This window comes from Bubalus kerabau, chromosome 10, assembly GCF_029407905.1.
Source record: "Bubalus kerabau isolate K-KA32 ecotype Philippines breed swamp buffalo chromosome 10, PCC_UOA_SB_1v2, whole genome shotgun sequence".
Lineage (NCBI taxonomy): Eukaryota > Metazoa > Chordata > Mammalia > Artiodactyla > Bovidae > Bubalus > Bubalus kerabau.
Genome location: NC_073633.1, coordinates 6,001,948 through 6,028,687, shown reverse-complemented (window position 1 = coordinate 6,028,687; position 26,740 = coordinate 6,001,948). Strand labels below are relative to the sequence as shown.

Below are 26,740 nucleotides of genomic sequence, written 5' to 3'. Positions count from 1 at the left end.
AATGTTTAGGGGACTTAAAATAAAAACGTCATATTCAGAATGCAGCCTATAGGAATAGATTCCCTTTTAAAGCAACTGACACACAAAACACAAGTAGGAATCTGGGAACAGTAATCAGTTGACTTCACAGACAAGTAACAGTCTTTTATGTTAAGGGTCCTCAAGTGCTTCCAAGCATAGCTGCTTTCATTCTCCCAATAGCCTTGGAAAGTCACTTGGTAAAATTTAAGTTTGCAATTTCAAACATGTTCAGGTTCCTAAGAGGCAACCCAGATGAATTTCTCACCCTCTGTGTTTAAGGGGAAATACAGAATGGTGTGTGCTTAGTTGCTTAGCTGCTTAGTTTTGTCCAACTCTTTGCAAACCATTGGACTATAGCTCACCAGGCTCCTCTGTCCATGGGATTTTTCCGGCAAGAATACTGGAGTAGTTCCCATTTCCTTCTCCAGGGGATCTTCCCAACCCAGGGATCAAACCTGTCTCCTGCTTCACAGGCTGATTCTTTACCTGCTGAGCCATCAGCGAAGCTCACAGAATATAGCAGAGTGATTAAGAATTCAAACTCTGGACCCAGCAGCCCCACTTTGAACCTTAATCTGGAGTCAAACCTGGCTCTGAGTATAGCTTACACACCTGAACCCTGACTGTATCATCTATGAGTAGGACACAGAACCTAGAAAGGACACAATATCCCGTATTTTCAACAAATAACTAACAAATTAGAAAAAGAAAACCTACAGGCTTGAAAACACACACATCTACCAATTGCAATACACTATTTCTGTATTCTGATCCAAACTATTACATACACGATTTATCACACTTATGAAACAAGTGGAAATGTTAATGCTGACTGGATATTTGATAATATTAAGGAATAACTATTAAAATTCTTGGCAAGATAACAGGATTATGTTACATGAAAAGAGCTCTTACCTTCTTAAGTCATTGTCTCCAGTTCCATAGCCACTAACCACATGTGGCTACTTAACTATCGACTAAAGTTAAACACAAGTAAAATTTTATTTTCTTCTTATGGCAGAAAGTGAAGAAGAACTAAAGAGTCTCTTGATGAAAGTGAAAGAGGAGGGTGAAAAAGTTGGCTTAAAGCTCAACATTCAGAAAACAAAGATCATGGTACCCAGTCCCATCACTTCATGGGAAATAGATGGGGAAACAGTGGAAACAGTGGCTGACTTTATTTTTCTGGGCTTCAAAATCACTGCAGATGGTGACTGCAGCCATGAAATTAAAAGACGCTTACTCCTTGGAAGGAAAGTTATGACCAACCTAGACAGCATATTAAAAAGCAGAGACATTACTTTGCCAACAAAGGTCCGTCTAGTCAAGGCTACGGTTTTTCCTGTGGTCATGTATGGATGTGAGAGTTGGACTATGAAGAAACCTGAGCACTGAAGAATTGATGCTTTTGAACTGTGGTGTTGGAGAAGACTCTTGAGAGTCCCTTGGACTGCAAGGAGATCCAACCAGTCCATCCTAAAGCAGATCAGTCCTGGGTGTTCACTGTAATGACTGCTGTTGAAGCTGAAACTACAATACTTGGCCACCTGATGCAAAGAGCTGACTCATCTGAAAAGACCCTGATGCTGGGAAAGATTGAAGGCAGGAGGAGAAGGGGACAACAGAGGATGAGATGGCTGGATAGCATCACCGACTCAATGGACATGGGTTTGGGTGGACTCTGGGAGTTGCTGATGGACAGGGAGGCCTGGTGTACTGTGTTTCATGGGGTTGCAAAGAGTCGGACACGACTGAGCGACTGAACTGAACTGAGTCTCACTAGCCATATTCCAAGTATTCAATAGCTACATGTGGCTAATGGCTACAGAAAGAGAGTAAATACTTCTGTCATCACAGAAAATTCTGTTGGACAACACTAAACTAGAAATACATACCTACTGAGTCATTTGTGAATGAAATCTTATGATGACTAGGATTTGCTTCAAAATATAACAGGACGGAAAGAAGTGGAGGAAGGTATGAATGAGGTAAAATTGATTTATGGTTGTTGCAGGGGAAATGAGGGTACATAAGAGCAGTTCATTTAATATTCTGTGTGACAGTCACCTTTATGAGTCAACATGGATGGCTGGGTGACAGTCTCCAGTTTTTCAAACAGTTATCTAGATGTTAGGAAGGTATTTTGTAGAGCTGAGATAACAGACGTTTCTTTGACTTCACTGATAAGGATGAGGAAGATCAATTCATTTGCACAGAAAACTTAGGTTCCTAGGAACACTAGGAACAAGACTGTTAGTCCCAACAATCCACAATTATTTTTGCTCTTTCCAAGATTTCCATTGCTTTGGGATGCCAAATCATTTATTCACAGAGATATAACTATTTGCTGTATTTCCATCAAACATCTGAGAGGAAAGATCCTTCAAAGTCAGATAAATTAGATACTTTTCATCTAACAAAAGAAACCAAAAGAAAAAGGACTTGTCTGATGTCTAAAGTTTAATCAATAGAAATTGAAAGAAGTCAAACTGTGAGAATAGATACTTCCTTCTGGTTCTCATAAAAAAATGTTAGCCACACAGGTTCATAATCAGAAACACGGCAGCGTACACTACACTGGAGAAGTATACAAATCTACCAACAATTTGTTATTTTATAGCCATCACCTAAAATAACCAAAAATAAAGGATACTGAAAGAAAACTCCCATATCATCATTTCCCTGTTCCATCAGACAACACAAGTTTTAGCCACTGAAATCCTCTCTGAGACCTCTCAGGCCACAGCTTTGAAAGGAAAGCTACATCTAGAAAAATTCTTAAATCCCCAGTGATCTTTACAGCTTTCTAACCTGAGAGTGAATACTCAGTGTTTAGCATTTTGGAAGTTATAGTCCATATAACCAGCTATATATCTGATCCTAACCCCAAACAAGAGCCTGATGCTGGGAAAGATTGAGGGCAGGAGGAGAAGGGGGTGAGAGAGGATGGGATGGTTGGATGGCATCATTGACTCAATGGACATGAGTCTGAGCAAACTCTGGGAGATGGTGAAGAACAGGGAAGCCTGATGTGCTGCAGTCCATGGGGTGACAGAGTTGGACAAGCCTGAGTGACTGAACAACAACAAACCCCAAGCCAAAGTTGGGCTCAAACAGTGCACTGTAAACCAACAGCGCTCTGAGCTATAATACGGATAGAACCACGGCGGCCTACACAGAGTTCTGTAAGGAAACACTAAGCAAATAGCAAAGCAAGTGAAAGCCACAAGAAGCATCATCTCGGCACAAAAGCATGCTGGGACACTGAAAGGATGGTTAGACACACCTACACACGTACATACACACACACCAGTATTCTCAAAACGTGACCATTATGGGGGCCCACATTGTTTGCCTCTTTCACTTTGTTGACATTTGAACTGATGACAGAAAAGCAACAGTGGGTAAAAAGATGAGAAAAATACAAAAGGAATCAGTTGAACTTTTAAAAACTGAGGCACACTTCACCAAGCAGTGTAGATACCTCATCTCTGCTTACTAAAATACAGAATTTAGGCAAGCACTAATGTTTTAATTACAGATTCTCCACTCCCTCAAATCCATCTCCTACAGGCATGAATTTCCAAGCATCTTGGAGCCATTAACGTGGTTCAGCTAAGAACATGTGGTTACTCTGTTCATATCAAACATGCTTTTGGACCTTCATCCAGCTTTTGATAATCCATTTTGTAAATGGCTTCTCTTCTTCCTCCTTTTCACTGCTTGACCTTTGAGTATCCATTTAAAACATAACTGAATACTTGTGGAGAAGAGTGGTGACAGGAAGACTGAACTAGCAGAAATTTGGAGAAAAGCTTACGTCTAAGAAGCTGAGCAGCTAAAGGCCACAGTTTCAAGTCTCAGATCAGAGTGGGGCACAGCCAAGGGGTAGCCTCTGCCTCCCATCACTCCAACAGAGTAAGAAAGAGAAAGCCCCAGTATCACAACGTCCCTAGGCTGGTTAACCAGCCACAGATGCCCAGCTTCCAATAAACCCTCCAATTTACTTCTTGCTGCCAGGGCATCTTCCCAGCATCCCATCCTCACACTTTTCCTCTGACAAAAGTCCAGAAAGGCTCCCCACCACTCACCACATCTGCACTACTTAGGCTGGCACTCTCTTCTGTGGCTCAAATTGTCCTTCAATGTGTGTCTCTCAATACACCCTTGTATCAATCAAACTGAAATACCCAGCATAAGCCAGCATGTGGCTTACTTCTTACCGCCATGACTCAAGGTGCATCCTACCTGGATTGCTCCAGCCTCGCTCTCATCTCTACCCACTGAAATTCTCACCTGTCCTTCAAGGTTCTCAAGTCACCTCCTTCATGAAACTTTCTGTAAAATGCCTCACCTTTGCTCAATTACCACCTTGTGCCTGTATTAGAATTATGTGGTACACATACACTCTTCTCAAAGTAGCTTATAATCACCTCAAAAGCCATGGCTTTCATGTTTTATTTAGTTCTCTTTATATCTATGAGAACAAAGACATTCCCCATAAATTGTTAAAGAAGCATTTTCAGATATCAGTAACAATGGCCCTTAATCCTATTTCATGAAAAGTCATTTTTTTAGAAAATTTGACTTAAAAACACAGTAGTCCTAAATGTTTCCTGGCTGCCGATAAAACCTAAAACATCCAGGAAGTCCCATGAATCCCTCTACAGGGGCAGTGGGGAGGCAGCTAGAGGCAGGTGTGAGGCAAGCGGTGAGCTCAAGGCAGATCAGCAAAGTGAGACAGTAGGTAACGAGTAATGTGACAGTGGTATTAACGAAGCATTCAGGTGTTTTGTGGAGGAGAAAGTAAATCTTGATAGTGAGCTCCCAAACATCTATGAGGGATTCCATCTCTCCATTCAGAAGCACACACATGCAAATCAAGAATGTGTTTCAAGTTATCCCCAAGCAAGATATTTAGTCCCCATAGCGAATCATGCTAGAGCCTCCTCCTCATTCATTAATGTTATTACTAAGTCTGTGAGTCTGTTATGTAAATAAGTTCATTTGTATCATTATTTTTTCACTTTTTTGGAGGGGAGACTTGGCAAAGCCCCCATATAGCAAGATGGGGCTTGGGTGACCCACTGGAGAGGGAAGCTTTAGAAGGGTGAGATGAGGGAAGGGATGAAGAATAGGCGCAGCTACTAAGGGTGTGAAGGTGGAGGTAAAGGACGCACAGGAGTCTATGTGGCCCTGCCTCCAGGTGAGAGGTGGGGGCATCTGCTGAGGCTGGCAGGGGTGGGTGCGGGTGCCAGGGGTGAAAAGGTCGGTTGCAGCCACTACGGAGGAAAAGAGAGAACAATATAGGAATGACTTAAAGGACCGCTGTGCAGATATGAGTTTCCAAATGAGACAAAACTTTAGGCAACATCTGTTTGAAGGTAGATGATTTTCTCTAGCAGCACTGGGGCAGGAGTAGCAAGGAGTGTCACAGCTCTGTGTCCAGCATCAGAGCCGCCCGCCATGGGTGCAGCAGGAAAGGACAGAGAAAACGGAAGACACAGAGGAAATGTCCAGGACATTACTGGTCATGTGGTACAGAACTGAATAGAAAAAAGCAGGAAAATCTGGAAAAAAGAAGGAAAACCTGGGAAATGGCTAGGCGGAGAGGTTGCACTGGAAAGAAAACAGAATTGGAGGCTCAGGTCAAAGAGGGATTTATGAGTTAAAAGATTTCTGCAAAGCCGATGAGTTCCAGGGGATGACATGTCAGGGTTCCGCCACGTCCGTGGGCCACTGTGAAGAAAAGTGAAGGTCATGGGGTCAAGGAGGCAGGCAGTGTGAGGGATGAGAGGCATCACTGTGCGGAGCAGCGCTGTCCAACAGAACCGCTGCTGGGACAGAAATACTCTACAGCTACCTAGTCCAACACAGCAGTCACTAGCCACGCTGGGCAATGGGGCACTTGAAATGTGCCAAGGAGATAGAGGGACTGAGTTTTCATTATATTTAACCTTAGTTTATTTAAATTTAAATAAACACAAGCAGCTAGAAGCTACCATTCTAAGTTCTCAACTTTGTGCAGTAAAGGCACTTGGGGAGACTTAAGTAACTACCTGGCTCTCGCTCACCAGAGATTCTCATTTGGGCAAGTGCCTCAGGCATCAGCACTTTTTAAAGGTCCTGGATTGTACTGGCTAAGAATATGAACTCTGGAATCAGCTTACCTGAGTTCAAAACCCACACTTACTAGTTGAGTTCTGTGACTTCGAGCAAATAACCTCATCTGTGAAATGGGAATAATGAGAGTACCTACACCTTAGAGGGCTATTCCAAGGACTGACTTTCACATAAACTTGATTTAAAAATAGTACCTGGCACAGAATAAGAACTCATTAAATGTCAGTTATTATGATTCAAATGGATGTTGGAGTCATTAATGCTGACAGTTATAGGGGAAAAGAGTGGTGTGAACTGTCGAAATTGACACTGCAGAGGGACCCAGATGTCAGGAATAGATTAAATTGAAGGTAAGAAGAAAGTAAGAGAGGACAATAAATGAAGGAAAGAGAAACAACCTGGACGGGACAGTGATAAACCAAGTTAAGGTAGACCCCGCTCCCTGACACGTGGCACACTACCAGGGCAAGGGAGCATGGGGAGGAGGCGCGTCAGGACAGAGTCGCTGGCAGTCAGGGCAAGGAAGGCATGGAAGAAACATTTTCTCAGTTTGACAAAATCTTGCCCAGTCCCCTAAAAAGGGGCACATAATCTAACTATCGATCAAGTAGTGGTTTTTTGTAGTGGTGTTTGTTTTCCTCTGCCATATAGTTACCCTGCACAAAAAAAAAAAAAAAAAAAAACATCCAGGAAAGGTTTCTGATAAAAATCCCATTTTCTACTTAGGACTCCAAAACAAATAGCAACCTTGCACGAGTGAACAGAAAATACTTTATGATTCATACTAATCTAGTTCAAATCTAGCTGAATTGATGTTGAAGTCTTTGCAAACTATATGTCAAGATTTTACTACAAACCTGTTTTATTTCCATTTTTAATTATGTCATCTATAAGTCTCAGATTTACAACACCATTAATAAGCACAGCACAGTACCATTAGTTAAGAAAGACTATCATGTATGACTAAAGAACAAAGTATGTTATTTAAATTTGATTTAAGAATAGGTACCAAAACAAACAAAAGAATAAAGGGGCAAAAGACCTAAAATAGAATCAGAGAGATGTGGGAGGAAGGGAAATCTGACCACCATCAGATGCCTTAGGTTACAGGGTTTTTCCCTTTTCTCTAGAATTTCACATAAAGACATAAATTTAATGAATACAGATTTATACTCAAATTTCTTTCTTTTTTTTTTTATACTCAAATTTCATCACCACTACCAGATAATCTATTTTATCAACTTGCAAAAGAAGCAAAAAGTAGTCATATTTATTTGCAACTAGTAAGGTAAGTCAATACAAGTCAACAGTTATTTCAAAGACAGTTTCTATGCAGCACAAGTGGCTGAATTCAAGCAGTGCAATTCACAGAGCTCAATGATTCAGATGAATCAACTGTATTTAGATTTTTACCTGAGTAAAAAAATAATAACTCTGAAATTTCTTTATGGACTAGTTATTTCTCATGAGAAAAAGAAACGCCTAACAACATCTTTTCTATAAGAGTGTTTCACACTTCAAAATGGTATTTCACTTGCTTGTGGAGTGCTAAATGTATTAATGTATGGCACAAGCTGAGTTTCACAGTTGAAACTCCATTTTCAATATAATGAAGGTCACTTCTGGTTCCTTATTAGAAAGCATTAAGAATGTGTGAAAACAAACACGCTCTTCCAAACCATCTCCTAACACAACTACAAGCTCTACAGGAATTACCTTTTGCAAAGACCACCGCCCACAACAAATTCCACTTCTTCACCTGCTAGCCCTTACCGACTCCTAGGATTACTCTTAGAGATACACTAAGTGATCTTGAAGCTGGAAACACAAGCATAACCAAAACACATTTCCACTTGCTTTGATTCCCTTAGACAGCAGTCCTTACCTTTCCACTTTTGAAAAGTTAGAGCTCCACTAAATCCTAGTGACCTAAAATACAACTGTCAAAGTTAAGTCTATTGTAGTCAGGTGAAACATATTTTGGCCTCCTGCATTTCAGTTAGTCCAACAAATTCATGGACCCACCCTATGGTTATTTTGCAGTTTCTGAATGTGTCCTGAATAAACTTATTTGACCACTGACACATTTTCCACAATGGCTCCATGACCAGGGAGTATAGGCTATTGTGATAGGAATGACCAAGTGACCTCCCTATTAGGATAGTAAACCAAAGAAAATATTACATCAATGGGAAAACTGTAGAGATTAATATCACTACCAAAAACTTGAAATTTTCAAGGATCACATTCATGTTTAACTTACCACTTTGATCTGTGCAGAGAACAGACAGATCTCAGAGAATGGCTGTGGGTTATTGTAAACTCATCAACAGCAGCTCCAGTGTGACTGGCTGTACCAAATGAGGTACCTTCTCTGGACCAAACCTAGCTCTTGGCACCTGAGAGGAAGCTACTCATCTGGAAAATGCTTTAGCAATACGCAGAGAACACAAGAATCCATTTGCTTTTATTTTAGGTCAAGGTTAAGAATACACTTTCAACATACTTGCCTCAAGGTTTGAACAACTCTCCGCTCTGCCATACTTACTCTACAGAGACTGTGCTTAGTCTAAGACACCTTATAGATCATCACAACTGGTCCACTGAACTGATTGCACCATGCAGAATAGACTTGATGAACAGGACATAACAAATTCCTTGGTTTTTAAGTATAATGTGCCCAAGCTTCATGCTGAAAAACACTATGAAAATTCAAGGGCTGCTACATCAGTCAAGTTTCTGAGGATACAGTGGTCTAGAACATGTTGGAATATCCCCTCCAAAGTGAAATGCAAGTTGCTGAACCCAGAACTTCATACTGTCAAAAGAAAGAGGCACAACACTTCATGGGCCACTTTACATTTTACTAAAGACAATGCCTACCACATTTATGAGGCTTCCTTGATAGCTCAGTTGGAAAAGAATCCACCTGCAATGCAGCAGATGCTGGTTCGATTCCTGAGTCGGGAAGATCTGCTGGAAAAGGGATAGGCTGCCCACTGCAGTATTCTTGGGCTTCTCTGGTGGCTCAGCTGGTAAAGAATCTGCTTGCAATGTGGGAGACCTCGGTTTGATCCCTGGGTTGGGAAGATCCCTGGAGAAGGGAAAGGCTACACACTTTGGTATTCTGGCCTGGAGAATTCCATGAACTGTATAGTCCATGGGGTCGCAAAGAGTTGGACACGACTGAGCGACTTTCACCACATTGATACACACTTACAGGTTACTTATAGCAGTGAGGGTTAGTTACTTACTTAGAGGGCCCAGAGCAAAATGTGGTTTATATGCAGCATGTCTGGTCTGCAGTATCAACTGCTATGCCACTTGGGTCTTAAGATGCAGCAAGTTGAATTAGTTGCATCCAATAGATCCAGAGAATCACAGCACAAATCTCTAAGGTTCTGGAACAAAGCCATTCCCTAAGACTCCTGGCTTGCAACTAGGCTTTGGCAGAGCCCGAGGAAAAGATATCAAGTGACTTGTAACCTGAGCTGCCTATAAGGATCTGAATGTTATCTGACTCACCAGGCTATAAAGTTGGGCTTGTGCAGAAGCAATCAATCATCAAAAGACAATGGTGTAAAAGAGACTGAGCTAAATCAGATCTACACAAGGTAAGAAGTCACACGAGCAGATGGTTCAGACACCTCCAATGACCACTCTTACTGTATTACCCTACCTAGAGCTTCATGGAGAATTCCTTATGATCAGCTGACTGAGAGGGAAACTTCCTCAGTATCTGGCACCAAGCACAAGTGGACTGTCGCAGTCTCACATCTCCAATAAAGAACATCCTTGAAACACCTTATGAAGAGAAATCACCCTAGCAGACTACTACTTTTGCTTGTCCACTTTATCAACACAGAGAAATGGCCAGAATTATGGATCTATGGTGAGTCATGGGCAAGGGCTAGAGGTTACCCTGGATGGTCAAAGTGAAAGTCATTCAGTCATGTCCGACCCTTTGTGACCCCATGGACTATACAGTCCATGGAATTCTCCAGGCCAGAACACTGGAGTGGGTTGCCATTCCCTTTTCCAGGGGATCTTCCCAACCCAAGGATCAAACCCAGGTCTCTTGCATTGCAGGTGGATTCTTTACCAGCTGAGCCACCAGGGAAGCCCAAGAATACTGGAGTGGGTAGCCTATCCCTTCTCCAGGGGATCTTCCCAACCCAGGAATCAAACCAGGATGTCCTGCATTGCAGGTGGATTATTTACCCGCTGAGCTACCAGGGAAGCCTTATGGATGGTCAGGGGCTTGGTTGGGGCGGAGAGGGTGGACAGTACTAGGAGAGGTGATAAAAGGAGATCTGGAAAGAAGTATATGGATGGACCTCTCTGGATGATCATAGTATGTGAAAAATGTTTTGCTCCAATGCGGATATACATTAAAGGGCATCCACAGCAGAGGGTCCCCTCAGTAATCAAGTAAATAAATCTTCAGATATCAGTTAGCCTCTGTCACCAGCCACCCCAGGACATCCTCAACAGACTAGAAGTGGCCACGGTGACAGCAGCAGAGGCGATGAATGGATTCCACACAAGAACTTCTCATGAAGGCCAACCTGGCTCCTGTCAACAATGTGTACCTAACTTGCCAACAGCAGAAACTAATCCCCAGTCCTCAAGACAGCAACATTCCCCTGAAGGATCAGGCAGCCACTGGGGGTTGTTGGGGGGTAGGGGTGTGTGTGTGTGTGGATGAGTAACACTGGACCCTTTCCATCAAGGAGAAGGTAATGAATCATCCTCACTGTTTAAGTCCAACTTATACACAGACACACACACACACACACACACACACATATACACCATGTTATTTGCTTCTCCTCACTTCTTTCTCTATCTTTTCCAAGAAGGATTGGCCGTAGTGTTTAACTTTACAATTTAGTTTTTAGATTAAAGAATATTCCATAGAATTGTAAATAAGTTAGGAGAGATGATAATATCACCCAGAGACAGATACTATTAACTATCACCAACAATGAAGTTCTTAATCTGAAATCCTGATGGGGTGAGTACATGGTTAATCATTAGGAAAACTAAATCCACTTGCAATCATACAGGGTGGGGAAAAAATCAGCCACTAGAACAGCAAAAATTTATAAGACATAATACCGAGATTTGGCGAGCAACTGGAATTCCCATATATTGCAATTTGGAGCATAAATTGGTATATCCACTTTGGAAAACAAGCAGCTACTCATACACCTACTCTGTGACCACTCAGTAATCCTATGTTTTGGCTATACACATGAGTGAGTACACACATCCACACATGTGTAAGAATGTTCAGAATAGTTTTACATATAATAGCTAAATACTGTCAATAGAATGGGTAAATTGTATTATACTCATATAATGGAATATCACATAGAAATTAAAAAAAGCAAAGAACTTCTGCTACAGGCAATAACATGAAAGAATCCCAAAATATAATGCTAGGTGAAAGACGCTGCACACAAAGGAACACATATTTTATTATTCTACTTCTGAAATGTCAAAAAGAAGATAAATTAAGGTACAGTGCTGAAAGTCAGAATAGTGGTTTACTTCTAGGCTTCCCTGGTGGCTCAGAGGTTAAAGTGTCTGCCTCCAATGCGGGAGACCCGGGTTGGGAAGATCCTCTGGAGAAGGAAATGGCAACCCACTCCAGTATTCTTGCCTGGAGAATCCCATGGATGGAGAAGCCTGGTAGGTCACAGTCCACGGGGTCACAAAGAGTCAGACACGACTGAGTAACTTCACTCCTCACTCCTCACTCCTCTGGGCAAGTCAGTGAAAGGGGAGAGAGGTACTGTTTGAAAAGGGACACAAGGGACCCTCCTTGGAAACTGAAAATATTCTTAATCTTGATCTGGGCAGTGTTTACATATTTTATTTACATGTAAGAATTCACCAAGCTATATACTTAAGATTTGTATATTTCACTGTATGTTCAGTTCAGTTTAGTTCAGTCGCTCAGTCGTGTCCGACTCTTTGCGACCCCATGAATTGCAACACGCCAGGTCTCCCTGTCCATCACCAACTCCCGGAGTTCACTCAGACTCACGTCCATCAAGTCGGTGATGCCATCCAGCCATCTCTGTCATCCCCTTTTCCTCCTGCCTCCAATCCCTCCCAACATCAGAGTCTTTTCCAATGAGTCAACTCTTCGCATGAGGTGGCCAAAGTACTGGAGTTTCAGCTTTAGCATCATTCCTTCCAAAGAACACCCAGGGCTGATCTCCTTTAGAACGGACTAGTTGGATCTCCTTGCAGTCCAAGGGACTCTCAAGAGTCTTCTTCAGCACCACGGTTCAAAAGCATCAATTCTTTGGCGCTCAGCATTCTTCACAGTCCAACTCTCACATCCATACACGACTACTGGAAAAACCATAGCCTTGACTAGACGGACCTTTGTTGTCCAAGTAACGTCTCTGCTTTTCAATATGCTATCTAGACCTTTGTCTAGGTTGGTCATAACGTTTCTTCCAAGGAGTAAGCGTTTTTTAATTTCATGGCTGCAGTCACCATCTGCAGTGATTTTGGAGCCCCCAAAAATAAGGTCCGCCACTGTTTCCACTGTTACGCCATCTATTTGCCATGAAGTGATGGGACCAGATGCCATGATCTTAGTTTTCTGAATGTTGAGCTTTAAGACAAGTTTAAAAACCACTTACTTCCCTGCTTTACTTTCAAGGATAAGTAGGAAGTAAGTGGTTTTTAAACTTGTTTTAAAAGTTTAAAAGTAAGTGGTTTTTAAACTCCCTGATTTACTTTCAAGGATAAGTAGGAAAAATGTCCTTGAAAGCCTTGATGAGTTTATCTTATATATAAGTCATGTATCACATACTACTTTTTAAAAGAACTTTATATGATACACCATCTTCCCTTTCTATCTCAATATACCATGTTTCAAATTTCAAAGTATATATTTGAACTCTGTGATTACTTAAAACTACATTTTATTTTAAAAAATTCTTGTCCAGACTAGATCCAATAGAAATTTAATACATTTGTAAAAGTGTAAACAGATAGGCAGGGGGGTCCCCAGAGGAAGAAAACCAGGCACGGCTTTCTTGACCTAAGATAAGTCATTTTTAGCCTAAACCACTGTGTGATTTAAGCCTGGCCACAAAGCTTATCGTTAAACAGGTCTCAGTGATAATTATTTTAAGGGCACAAAAGAATGCAGAAACAGTCTTATCAGGCAAGAGAAGTAACAATAGCAAAGATAACAAATCAGTTGCAAAGACTCCCAATTCTATAACAATTGTAAAGATTAGCCTAAAGCACTATCTGGAGCTGTACAGCAGAATTAAAATCCACCCCCCCACCGCCCTGGGGCAAGGAGGGGCTCAACCCAGATCAAATGGAACCTAAGACAAGATGATGTCCACCTTTTCTGATCTTCCTGACTTTAATCAACTAAAACTTGGACTCTGCCTTCCACTCAAGCCCCTTCATGAATAGGGATGTATCCTTAGATTAAAACTTCCCCAATTTTGCTGTTTGAGGAGACACTGCTTTCGGAAAGATTCCTGATGTTGTTCTTGCTGCAATGAATAAATCCTTCCTTCTCCCAAACTTTGACTTGGTTTTGTCTTTTGACTCAACAACCCCCAAGAGGGAAACTAAGTTTTAGTAACATAAGCAATTAAAGAAAATCCAATTCTAAAAATATTTTACCATGTTGACATTTTTTTCTTCTTTCTTGATAAGCCAGGCTATCAAGGTAAACTTTTAAATTCTTGGGTTGTTTGCTATGTTAAACTAAATGGGCTACTCTATTATTAGACTATTAAGTTTATAAAAGCAGCAGACCATTAATTTTAAAAGTCAAGCAGAACACTGACTTCAGTTTACCCTTAATATCAATTCCACTGGGGTTAACGTTCACATTGCTCAAAATTAAACCTTGGAGAACAACACACAAGTCTTCAACTTAAGTTCCCTAAAGTAATTATTAACAATGGTCTTTACCCTTCTCTTCAATACATTACCTTCCCTAAGACAACTCAATTTTTGAAATAAAGTCAGTATAAATGGTATCAAGTCTGAGGGTTCATTCCAACTCTAATCTAATGGCTTAACATATTTTCTAAAAGTAGTAGATGACTTAATCTGTATCTTTTTTGATTACTGACTCTCAAATTTTAAATATTAACTTTACAATTGAAAATTAAACTATTACCTAACACAGTTGTATGCACATTCAGCAATTTCTACTAAAAGTTCGTGTTAGGGTTTTCCCTCTTCAATCAAATATTCACTTTCACCACTGAAACTATTTATGCTGTATTTGCATAAAAGTTTTTAGAGTAAAACTTTCATAAAATATATTGAATAATGAAGTTTTCTTTTCAAAAAACAAAAAATTCAGCATGGACTCAAGGTAGTATTGAACATATTATTTTATGCATAAATTTATTATATGTAGAACATTTATAAATGTTCACATCACAGTTGTAAATCTTAAATTTCAGTTTTATCCTACTGATCTGGAATCAGTGCTAATACTATTTAGCTTTTCACTGGTAATATTGAATTTATTGCCAAAATCCTACTTGATAGACACCATAATATGAGCATGTTCTCACTAGAAATAAGACAAATTAATGAGAAACTCAAAAAGGGAGAAGGGAGACTTTCTTCTTTCATATGTACGGTACTCAACGCAGCTCTTTTCTCCCTATCAAATTTATGTTTCTGACAAAATTTCTGATTTTTAAAGAACACCTTCTCTCTAAACCTTAACTCTGAGGAAAGATCTAAAAATTCTTTCAGAGTTTTAAGTACTTTTTGTTCTAATTACTACTTCAAATAAATTTATAATACAAATCTTTCCCAATTCATAATTTCACTCTCTAAGGTTAAGGTTAATCTCTGAATCGAGCCTCAATCTTTAAAATGAACATAAACTATAAAATCATACTTTTATTAGGTCTAAGTGTAATTTTTAAAATATACTCTTATATTCATAGAACTTTGAGCACTTAATGTGAGTATACAGTATTATGTGCTGAGACAAAATAAATCTGAGATACAGAATTAAGGAAATACCCACAACACAAAAGTTACCTATTTCTCAATTGCAATGTTATCTGTCTTTATTACTCTTATTTCTAAAACCTAGTTCAGTTCCTGGCCAAAAAAAAAAAAAGGTAATAATAAATGTTTGTTGAATTATGAATAAAAATTCCAAACAAAAACAAGGGATCTTAATAGGCCTGAACTGTGCACAAGATTCATGAATTCTATATTTCACTTTGGGTCCAAATATTATCTTCCTCAGCAGAGAAAAATATCACATAAATAAATGTCTTAAAGTATTTGATTTAATATCAACTTATTTAGATATTAAAGATTGATTTTTAAGGGAATTATTTATTTTAAAATAGTTTTAGACTTAAAGAAAAGTGGCAAAGATAATAAACAGTTCCCATAAATCTGGCACCCAGTCACCTCTACTGCTAACACCTGACATTGCTATGGTATATGTGTTACAACTAAAGAATCAACATTGGTACATTTCTATGAACAAATTTCCAAATATCCAAATTTCACTAGTTTTTCCTTAATGTCCAAAACTCTACCCAGAACATCATATTAAATTTAGTGATCATATTTTCTTGGCCTTTGGTCTATGATAGTTTCTCAGACTTACCTTAAGTTTGATGTCCTTGACAGTTTTGAGAAGCACTGAGTTGAGGAATGTCCCTCAGTTTGGATATGTCTTATGTTTTTCCTAGAAGGTTTTGGTTTTGAAAACATCAGATTTCAAAATATTCAGCTCAAAGACTTCTGACAGGACAAAGTACAAAGCAAAAATTTTGTCCTTCATCTCCCCATTTATTCAACAAAAAATGCACTATTCTGGGAAGAAGCCATCTACAAGTTTAAACTACAGACTGCAGATAGAGAACTCAAGCAATAAGAAATTAAGTTCAACAGTGTTGCTGGGGAACAAATCCAAGGACCCTGGAGAGAACGAGCCAGAAAAAGACTAAGAGCCAAGGGGAGAGCTGGGAGAAAATTCATCTGGCATCTACTCTGCCCCAGGCATCTCTATGAAGTCAGAGTTCAACTACAAAAACTGTACTGACTATTGCCCCCTGCCACTCCCTACTTTTGCCTCAGTCTCCCACATCAATTCATTGCAGCCCATCTCTCCATCTGGGTAAGCTGTCTATAATCATTTTCAGAAAAAGAAAAGAAGGTGGTCAGGTCCCAGCAGGAAAGAACATTACCAACAGAGTAACTCAGATTAATCAAGGAGCCTCTGCAAAGGTGTAGGCAGAGAAGCCAACCTGAGATGAAACAGTACCTTGGGGTAGGCCAGCATTGGAAGCTGTTCCACATGGAGGTCCAAAGAACAAGGAAAGGAAGGCATTGCTAAAACCCTGGGAGAACTGTGATTAGAAAGAGCTACCTGATGAGCTGAAGGGAACAGACATTCTCACCTCACTTTCCTGCCCTCCAGGCTCAACCCTGCTAGAGCCTTCCGTTGACCAGAACCAAGGAGACCAGAAGGTAAATGAATTGACGCACAAATCAGTATCCCCGAGCACAGAATGGATTAGGATGGGGAATGAATCTGGAGGGGCAAATAAAAGACAGGCAGTTCAGAAAGGAAGGCACCCTTCAGAGAGCTATTTGCATATTGATATTTGTTCTGTCTTATCACCCCTGCTGTGCTGGGAACTCCTGGGAAGGGATTTACAAAAATAATCTTAAATCCCACCCAAACCTCCTGGTAAGCCCTATAAATCTATCTGAAAGAAGAGATGCAACAGGCCAATTTAGGTCCATCACAGCATGACTCTCCTGCACGGAAGATTCACAAACACCCAGACTGACCACTCAGCTCTGCCCTCTTCTCATGTCAATACACAACAGAGTCTGCACCTGTGGTCACAGGGCAGTGTCTGTGTTCTCACAAGGAAGAACCTAGTTTGGACCATCCTGCCCAATACTTCATTAACTTCAGGGCTATACCTTGAATCTATACCTGATAGACTGGGAACAAAATGAAACTTCATTTACCTTACACTCCAATTCTCCAAATAATTTGTCTTGCTTAATAGCCTGTACACCAGTTGTCTGGAAACCTTCAATAAGTTACTACTAGACCTTTTATGTTTATATAAATACCAGATTTATCTTTCTTTATCACCCACTACTTGCATGCTCTCCCCTTCCCACCCTTCCCCTGCTCTCCTGTCTTGGGATCCTAGCTATCTTTCTCTGTGGAACTTTCTACTCCACATTTCATTCCTGGCAGCTCTTTCCAGGAATGGCAGATGCCTCCCAATTTCTTCTCACTTCCTCCCAGACAAGCACTGTACTGGGCAACAGAGTAAGTGCCTAATAAAATCATGAGCTGAATATGCTGTGCGCAAATGCCTTTGCATTTAATAAAAACACCCATTCCTCTTTTCAGAAATGCAATGAAAACATGAAAGGTTGAAGGTCCACAGGAATGACATTTATATTTCATTATGATTGTGCTGCCAATAACGTTCCGAGTCCTGTTTTAACAAACCATGAACAGCCTGGGCTATCATATCAGTTCAGTTCAGTTCAGCTCAGTCACTCAGTCGTGTCCAACTTTTTGCGACCCCATGAATCGCAGCACAGCAGGCCTCCCTGTCCATCACCAACTCCTGGAGCTCACTCAGACTCACGTCCATCGAGTCAGTGATGCCATCCAGCCATCTCATTTTCTGTTGTCCCCTTCTGCTCCTGCCCCCAATCCCTCAAAGCATCAGAGTCTTTTCCAATGAGTCAACTCTTCACATGAGGTGGCCAAAGTACTGGAGTTTCAGCTTTAGCATCATTCCTTCCAAAGAAATCCCAGGGCTGATCTCCTTCAGAATGGACTGGTTGGATCTCCTTGCAGTCCAAGGGACTCTCAACAGTCTTCTCCAACACCACAGTTCAAAAGCATCAACTCTTCGGCACTTAGCCTTTTTCACAGTCCAACTCTCACATCCATACATGACCACAGGAAAAACCATAGCCTTAACTAGATGGACCTTTGTTGGCAAAGTAATGTCTCTGCTTTTCAATATGCTATCTAGGTTGGACATAACTTTCCTTCCAAGGAATAAGCGTCTTTTAATTTCATGGCTGCAGTCACCATCTGCAGTGATTTTGGAGCCCAGAAAAATAAAGTCTGACACTGTTTCCACTGTTTCCCCATCTATTTCCCATGCAGTGATGGGACCGGATGCCATGATCTTCGTTTTCTGAATGTTGAGCTTTAAGCCAACTTTTTCACTCTCCACTTTCACTTTCATCAAGAGGCTTTTGAGTTCCTCTTCACTTTCTGCCATAAGGGTGGTGTCATCTGCATATCTGAGGTGATTGATATCTCTCCCGGCAATCTTGATTCCAGCTTGTGCTTCTTCCAGTCCAGCGTTTCTCATGATGTATTCTGCATATAAGGTAAATAAGCAGGGTGACAATATACAGCCTTGACATACTCCTTTTCCTATTTGGAATCAGTCTGTTGTTCCATGTCCAGTTCTAACTGTTGCTTCCTCACCTGCATATAGATTTCTCAAGAGGCAGTGGTCTGGTGGTCAGGTGGTCTGGTATTCCCATCTCTTTCCGAATTTCCCACAGTTTATTGTGATCCACACAGTCAAAGGCTTTGGCATAGTCAATAAAGCAGACATAGATGTTCTTCTGGAACTCTTGCTTCTTCCATGATCCAGCGGATGTTGGCAATTTGATCTCTGGTTCCTCTGCCTTTTCTAAAACCAGCTTGAACATCAGGAAGTTCACAGTTCACATATTGCTGAAGCCTGGCTTGGAGAATTTTAAGCGTTACTTTACTAGCATGTGAGATGAGTGCAATTATGCAGTAGTTTGAGCATTCTTTGGCATTGCCTTTCTTTGGGATTGGAATGAAAACTGACCATTTCCAGTCCTATGGCCACTGCTGAGTGTTCCAAATTTGCTGGCATATTGAGTACAGAACTTTCACAGCATCATCTTTCAGGATTTGAAATAGCTCAACTGGAATTCCATCACCTCCACTAGCTTTGTTCGTAGTGATGCTTTCTAAGGCCCACTTGACTTCTCATTCCAGGATGTCTGGCTCTAGGTCAGTGATCACACCATCGTGATTATGTTGGTTGTGAAGATCTTTTTTGTACAGTTCTTCTGTGTATTCTTGCCACCTCTTCTTGATATCTTCTGCTTGTGTTAGGTCCATACTTTTTCTGTCCTTTATTGAGCTCATCTTTGCACGAAATGTTCCCTTGGTATCTCTAATTTTCTTGAAGAGATCTCTAGTCTTTCCCATTCTGTTGTTTTCCTCTATTTCTTTGCATTGATCGCTGAGGAAAGCTTTCTTATCTCTTCTTGCTATTCTTTGGAACTCTGCAGTCAGATGCTTATATCTTTCCTTTTCTCCTTTGCTTTTCCCTTCTCTTCTTTTCACAGCTATTTGTAAGGCCTCCCCAGACAGCCATTTTGCTTTTCTACATTTCCTTTCCATGGGGATGGTCTTGCTCCCTGTCTCCTGTACAATGCCACGAACCTCCATCCATAGTTCATCAGGCACTCTATCTATCAGATCTAGGCCCTTAAATCTATTTCTCACTTCCACTGTATAATCATAAGGGATTTGATTTAGGTCATACCTGAATGGTCTAGTGGTTTTCCCTACTTTCTTCAATTTCAGTCTGAATTTGGTAATAAGGAGTTCATGATCTGAGCCACAGTCAGCTCCTGGTCTTGTTTTTGTTGACTGTATAGAGCTTCTCCATCTTTGGCTGCAAAGAATATAATCAATCTGATTTCGGTGTTGACCATCTGGTGATGTCCATTTGTAGAGTCTTCTCTTGTGTTGTTGGAAGAGAGTGTTTGTTATGACCAGCGCATTTTCTTGGCAAAACTCTATTAGTCTTTGCCCTGCTTCATTCCGTATTCCAAGGCCAAATTTGTCTGTTACTCCAGGTGTTTCTTGACTTCCTACTTTTGCATTCCAGTCCCCTATAATGAAAAGGACATCTTTTTGGGGTGTTAGTTCTCAAATCCAAAGGTCTTGTAGGTCTTCATAGAACGGTTCAACTTCAGCTTCTTCAGCATTACTGGTTGGGGCATAGACTTGGATTACTGTGATACTGAATGGTTTGCCTTGGAAACAAACAGAGATCATTCTGTCGTTTTTGAGATTGCATCCAAGTACTGCATTTCGGACTCTTTTGTTGACCATGATGGCTACTCCATTTCTTCTGAGGGATTCCTGCCCGCAGTAGTAGATGTAATGGTCATCTGAGTTAAATTCACCCATTCCAGTCCATTTTAGTTCGCTGATTCCTAGAATGTCGACATTCACACTTGCCATCTCTTGTTTGACCACTTCCAATTTGCCTTGATTCATGGACCTGACATTCCATGTTCCTATGCAATATTGCTCTTTACAGCATTGGACCTTGCTTGTATCACCAGTCACATCCACAACTGGGTATTGTTTTTGCTTTGGGTCCATCCCTTCATTCTTTCTGGAGTTATTTCTCCACTGATCTCCAGTAGCATATTGGGCACCTACTGACCTGGGGAGTTCCTCTTTCAGTATCCTATCATTTTGCCTTTTCATACTGTTCATGGGGTTCTCAAGGCAAGAATACTGAAGTGGTTTGCCATTCCCTTCTCCAGTGGACCACATTCTGTCAAATCTCTCCACCATGACCCACCCGTCTTGGGTGGCCCCACGGGCATGGCTTAGTTTCATTGAGTTAGACAAGGCTGTGGTCCTAGTGTGATTAGATTGACTAGTTTTCTGTGATTATGGTTTCAGTGTGTTTGCCCTCTGATGCCCTCTTGCAACACCTACCGTCTTACTTAGGTTTCTCTTACCTTGGGCGTGGGGTATCTCTTCACGGCTGCTCCAGCAAAGCGCAGCCGTTGCTCCTTAACTTGGATGAGGGGTATCTCCTCGCTGCCGCCCAAGGGCTATCATATAAGGAACACCAAATATCATCACCCACAAACAAGTCTCTGCTGTCATATGGCAATGAATTATTATGTTCATCTTACCAGGAATACAAAGCAGATGATTTAGTACTGTTCTTTATAAAAGGAGATGATCAATAATTGCATGTAATTTATCAAAATGAGATTGTACAGAGATTACTTAGTAGGAAAAAACAGCTCGTAAGATGATATAAAATAATTTAAAAGCAGCAATGATTTTTGCACCTTTTAGGTCCTTTATTAACTTAGTACTTAATTACAATCTTTAAAGATACGAGAAGTAAACTTTCACAACAGATTGGCCTTCTAATGAAATGTCTTTATACCTATCTCTTCTTTCTGCTTTCCCTTGTTAAAATTATTCTATTCCCTCTGCACCTTTGATCTAAGAGCACGGATTGTCTCTTGTTGGACTCCATTCCTTCCATAGTATGACTGACACCACCCTCTCACCTCCTTTGCCCGTCTGTTGTCCCCTCTCGTTTATCACCATCTTGTCTTCATTGGCTCACTCTTTCTTTACAGCCTTAGTCACTCAAATCCTTTTAAAAAGTAAAATACAAATCTCCCTAGCCTCTATGGAAGTCCCTCCAGTTGCTCCCCGTTGCTTTCTTCCTTCTCACTAGAAAGAATACCAGTGTTCTGGCCTCTGCATCTTTACCTCCTGGCCCCTCCTTTTCTTGAGCCAAGGCCAGACACCATCAATCTACTACACCTGGTTCCCATTAAGGACACCAATTTCTTCTGGATGTCAAACCCACTGAATATATTTCAGCCTGTGTCTTGCTGGCCTTCTCTGCCATGTTTGCTACCACTGACTTCTTCCTATGACTACTGTAACATAAGTTTGTCATTTCTGGTTGTTCTGGATCTAACCATTCCTGCTTACTGCGCTTTCTTGGTGTTTCTCTGCCCACTCTTTATACACTGTAGTCCCTAATGGTTCTCTTTTGTTACTGCCTTTGTCTTTCTCTCTGCCTTATCACCCCTCAGTCAATTCTCTTCCATCCCTCCCACTCTCCTGCCCCCTTCTCACTCTTTCCAAGCTCTCCTTGGAGTACACAGTCATATCCACTTCCATGATTCTCTCACCTTTTACTAAAGGCTCTCTAAGTCTTTTCTCCCTAAGTCAAAGCTATGATTTTTCCAGTAGTGAGGTATGGTTATGAGAGTTGGACAATAAAGAAAGCTGAGTGCTGAAGAATTGATGCTTTTGAATTGTGGTGTTGGAGAAGTCTCTTGAGAATCCCTTGGACTGCAAGGAGATCCAACCAGTCCATCCTAAAGGAAATCAGTCCTGAATGTTCATTGGAAGGACTGATGCTAAGGCTGAAACTCCAGTACTTTGGCCACCTGATGAGAAGAACTGACTCATTGGGAAAGACCCTGATGCTGGGAAAGATTGAAGGCAGAAGGATAAGGTGACAACAGAGGATAAGAAGGTTGGATGGCATCACCAACTCGATGGACATGAGTTTGAGCAAGCTTCAGAGTTGGTGAGGGACAGGGAAGCCTGGCGTGCTGCAGTCATCTGGTCGCAAAGAGTCGGATATGACTGAAGGGCCTAACTGAACTGAATTAAGCCTAGTTAAAACCCTTTAAGATGACCTTCCATAAGCCTGCACACAGAGCATAAAGGTTCTCCCATTCCAGGCCCACATGCTTCCCCAGGCCATTTATGGCCCATAGAATCTTTACTTTTTTGTTTTAATGTGGACCATTTTTAAAGTCTTTATTGAATTTGTTACAACATTACTTCTGTTTTTATCTGTTGGTTTTTTGGCCAAGAGGCATTTGGGATCTTAGCTTCCCAACCAGGGATCAAACCTGCACCCCCTGCATTGGAAGTGGTGAGTCAACCTCTGGACCACCAGGGAAGTCCCATACCTAGTCTACACTTGGCTTCAAGTTCTAGTAATCAGAACTGACCGTTGTCACCTGCATGTGTTCCCCAGGGCTATGCCATGGTTCATCTTTTTTCATGCTCTTTGATCTTCTGTGGGATTCTCCTAACATTTCTACCCTGAGAAAGTCACATTCTAGGTATTCTAGCCTCCTTGGCCTTATTAATTAAAATCATCTGTTTGTGTGCTGCCTCTAACAGACTGTAAGCTGCCAGAGGGTAGGGACTCTCTCCTCTTCAGTGGTGTATTCTCAGTCCATAGCAAAGCACAGAGGTGCAAGAAATGCTTACTGAATCAAAGAGCCCTAATTAAAGTAATTAGGACTTGAAGCAGAAGTTGGTATGCTTAAAAATATTTGAGGGGTATCTTGAATATCATATGGATTTGGATCAAATTACTAGTAAATAACTTATGACCAACCAAGATAGCATATTCAAAAGCAGAGACATTACTTTGCCAACAAAGGTCCGTCTAGTCAAGGCTATGGTTTTTCCTGTGGTCATGTATGGATATGAGAGTTGGACTGTGAAGAAAGCTGAGCGCCAAAGAATTGATGTTTTTGAACTGTGGTGTTGGAGAAGACTCTTGAGAGTCCCTTGGACTGCAAGGACATCCAACCAGTCCATTCTAAAGGAGATCAGTCCTGGGATTTCTTTGGAAGGAATGATGCTAAAGCTGAAACTCCAGTACTTTGGCCAACTCATGTGAAGAGTTGACTCATTGGAAAAGACTCTGATGCTGGGAGGGATTGGGGGCAAGAAGAGAAGAGGACGACAGAGGATGAGATGGCTGGATGGCATCACTGACTCGATGGATATGAGTTTGGGTGAACTCTGGGAGTTGGTGATGGACAGGGAGGCCTGGTGTGCTGCACTTCATGGGGTCGGAAAGAGTTGGACACGACTGAGCGACCGAACTGAAATGAACTAGTAAATAAAGAGAACTTAAAGAATATTCTTGGAGGTAAAAGCTTCGATGAGCCCTGAGAACACTTATCTTTTCCTTCATTAAAACTGCAAACAAAACAATACCAAAAATCAGATTAGCATATTTCATTGTTTCTGTTGCAATAGATTTTCAAAGGAGAGTTATTTCTCTTGTAGACATTCTTCTGTTCAGGGACTTGAAGAAATAGCTGCATAATCAGATATATATATATATATTTCTTTAACAAATGAATTAGAAAAACTTAGGGATGTATCTGAGAGTTTATTTGAAATAGCTATAAATCTTGTGACTTTATTTTCAAATGCTGTTTATACTAAATGATTTATGACAACATGATCCTAGTTAAATGTTAAGAAACATGGCTCATAAAATGATCTCAGAAAAAGCTAAATTAATTCACTTATATGTGTTCCTCTACTTAAGAAAGGCCAATGTCCTCATACTACTTTGTTTCTACATACCACTGAATACAGACCATTCACAAACTTGGGGCTCTTTATATAATGAGCACCACCTGCCATGCTGGTTTTTTTTTCATTCATTTATTCAATACTTTCCAAATTCTTAAGATAGCTGTTTTATCTCCATTGTCTACCTGAAGAAATGTTGAGAAACCACCAGCACTCCAGTGGCAACTGCTGGGAGCAGCAGGAATGCTGTCAGGGAGGTGGGGCAGCTTACCCTCCGGAAGCCCCAGGCTTTCTGACGGAGCAGGAGGATCCCTGCGCACAGACAACTTGGCCCACTTAGCCTGGAACAAAAGCGACTGAAACTTGGGAAAGGCCCTGGCCTCTGAGCTCTGTGTTAACCTCCAGTGAACACCCCAGGGTGCTGACCTGCTTCTGCTGCTTCCCTATGTGCGACGTAGGTCTCCAGAAAGGGCCCTACCTCTACAGCAATCCTTAGCTCCCTTTGACCACTTTTGCTCCCCTAGAGAACTGCTAACTTTCCCTTCTTTCAGGAATTACTCTATAGCTTTAATCTGTCAGTGGCATTCTACATATTTCTTGGATTTTATGGATTTTCTTTTTAAAAGTTTATTTTTCTGTTGCATGGCTTGTCAGATCTTAGGTCTCCCACCAGGGATTGAGCCCAGACCTCCACAGTAAAAGGGCTAAGTCCTAATCACTGGACTGGTAAGGAATTTTAAATTTTTTATGTCATTTTCACAGCATTTTTAAGATGTGAATGCTGATGGATGTGTTTCCTATATTCATAAAATGGCCTCCTAAGCAAATTAGATACTTGATTGATAATCAAATCATCAACCAAATCATCTAGATTAAATTAAAATGTTCACGGATTTCTTTTAAAAGGTTAATTTTTCAAGTCACAAATCCTCAAAGTCTGTTATGCTTCAAAAGTCTGTACACTGGTTGTTCAGAATATAGATTATTTTTCTATCAGAAATAATTTCAACTATCATGAACTAAGTACTATTTTAAATGATGGAGATACTATAGGAAATCAAACAGAGAAGGCCCCATCTATTACAGTTCCTGAAATTTAGGAAAACTTTGGTATAAACAATGCACACGGTGTATTTACGTATTAGCTTATTGACACCCTAGCAGTCATTAGCATTTCGAGTTCTGTTATTGGGAATTCACACTCCTGCTCAGCACTTTAAATATCACTATTTTAAAATACAACAAAAGGCTTGTTCATTAGTAAAGGGGCTGTTTGATTTAATTTGTGAAATGAGTGGTGTCTAAGATACGTGGTTGTTTACGACTGTACAGGCGCCACCATCTCTGTAAGAACAAGGCACAAACACCTGGCAGAGTCAAAAACCGGCCACCTATAGTGTGGAGCTCAAGATCTGGAACTCTTGTCCTGCTTCTCTTCACTCTTCAAGGGACTCTCCGGCTCAGCTTGAGTCACAACTAGCTGGCCTCATCATCAGAACATCACCACTGCGTTTGTACCAGAGGATGCTCAGAGCGCCCAAGGACAGAGGGCGACAAATCGATACCTGGCTCTGGAACCACTGGAACTGCTTCCTAATAAATGACTGCACACCTGGCAGAATTAAGACCAGAAATTGCTTTCCTTGTAATTTAACAGCTGGAAGCAAAAGCCTGGAGGGAAGGTTATACAGCACTCACTTGTTTCTAGACTCTGGAGGTCTCCAATATTGAACAAAAGAACACAACATAAAGCTGAAAGGCCAGAATAACTTAAGTCAGCCTGTGACATGCCTTCCTGGACTTTATATTCTAGTGGAGGAGATGGACCACAGCAAGTAAAGAAACACATATCAACATTGGTATTATTAAGAAGGAAATGAGCAGAACAATAAGGATGGCCATTTCAGGAAGGTATATCTAAGCTGAGTGTGTACTAGTCTCGAGAGAAGGAGAACATTCCAGGCATAGGAAGCTACAAGTACAAATTCACTTGTCACCCAATTTGGAATTGGTATTTTTTTCATATATATGTCAAGTGTGCAGAAACTGGTAGCCACCGATACTTTAAGGTCCATTTAAATAATAAAAATAGCTAAATTATTTGAGCACTTGTTTTCAGCAATATGTGAACCATGAACTTCCAGATGTTCAAGCTGGTTTCAGAAAAAGCAGAGGAACCAGAGACCAAACTGCCAACATCCACTGGATCATCGAAAAAGCAAGAGAGTTCCAGAAAAACATCTATTTCTGCTTTACTGACTATGCCAAAGCCTTTGACTATGTGGATCACAATAAACTGTGGAAAATTCTGAAAGAGACTGGAATACCAGACCACCTGACCTGCCTCTTGAGAAACCT

The 26,740-nt window shown here is 40.9% G+C and overlaps 1 protein-coding gene across 7 annotated transcripts in view; it reads right to left on the bottom strand.

The window, feature by feature from the left end:
• EPB41L4A (erythrocyte membrane protein band 4.1 like 4A) overlaps window positions 1–26,740 on the bottom strand; it is a 283,127-nt gene that overhangs the window by 214,393 nt on the left and 41,994 nt on the right. Inside the window, exon 1 of one of the 7 annotated variants that reach the window (XM_055536508.1) lies at window positions 15,797–15,849. The exons of the other annotated variants lie outside the window; for them this stretch is intronic. The gene's annotated coding sequence lies outside the window, so the exon portion shown is untranslated. Of the gene's footprint in view, window positions 1–15,796; window positions 15,850–26,740 lie in introns of those variants that run through there. 7 annotated transcript variants of the gene reach the window in all.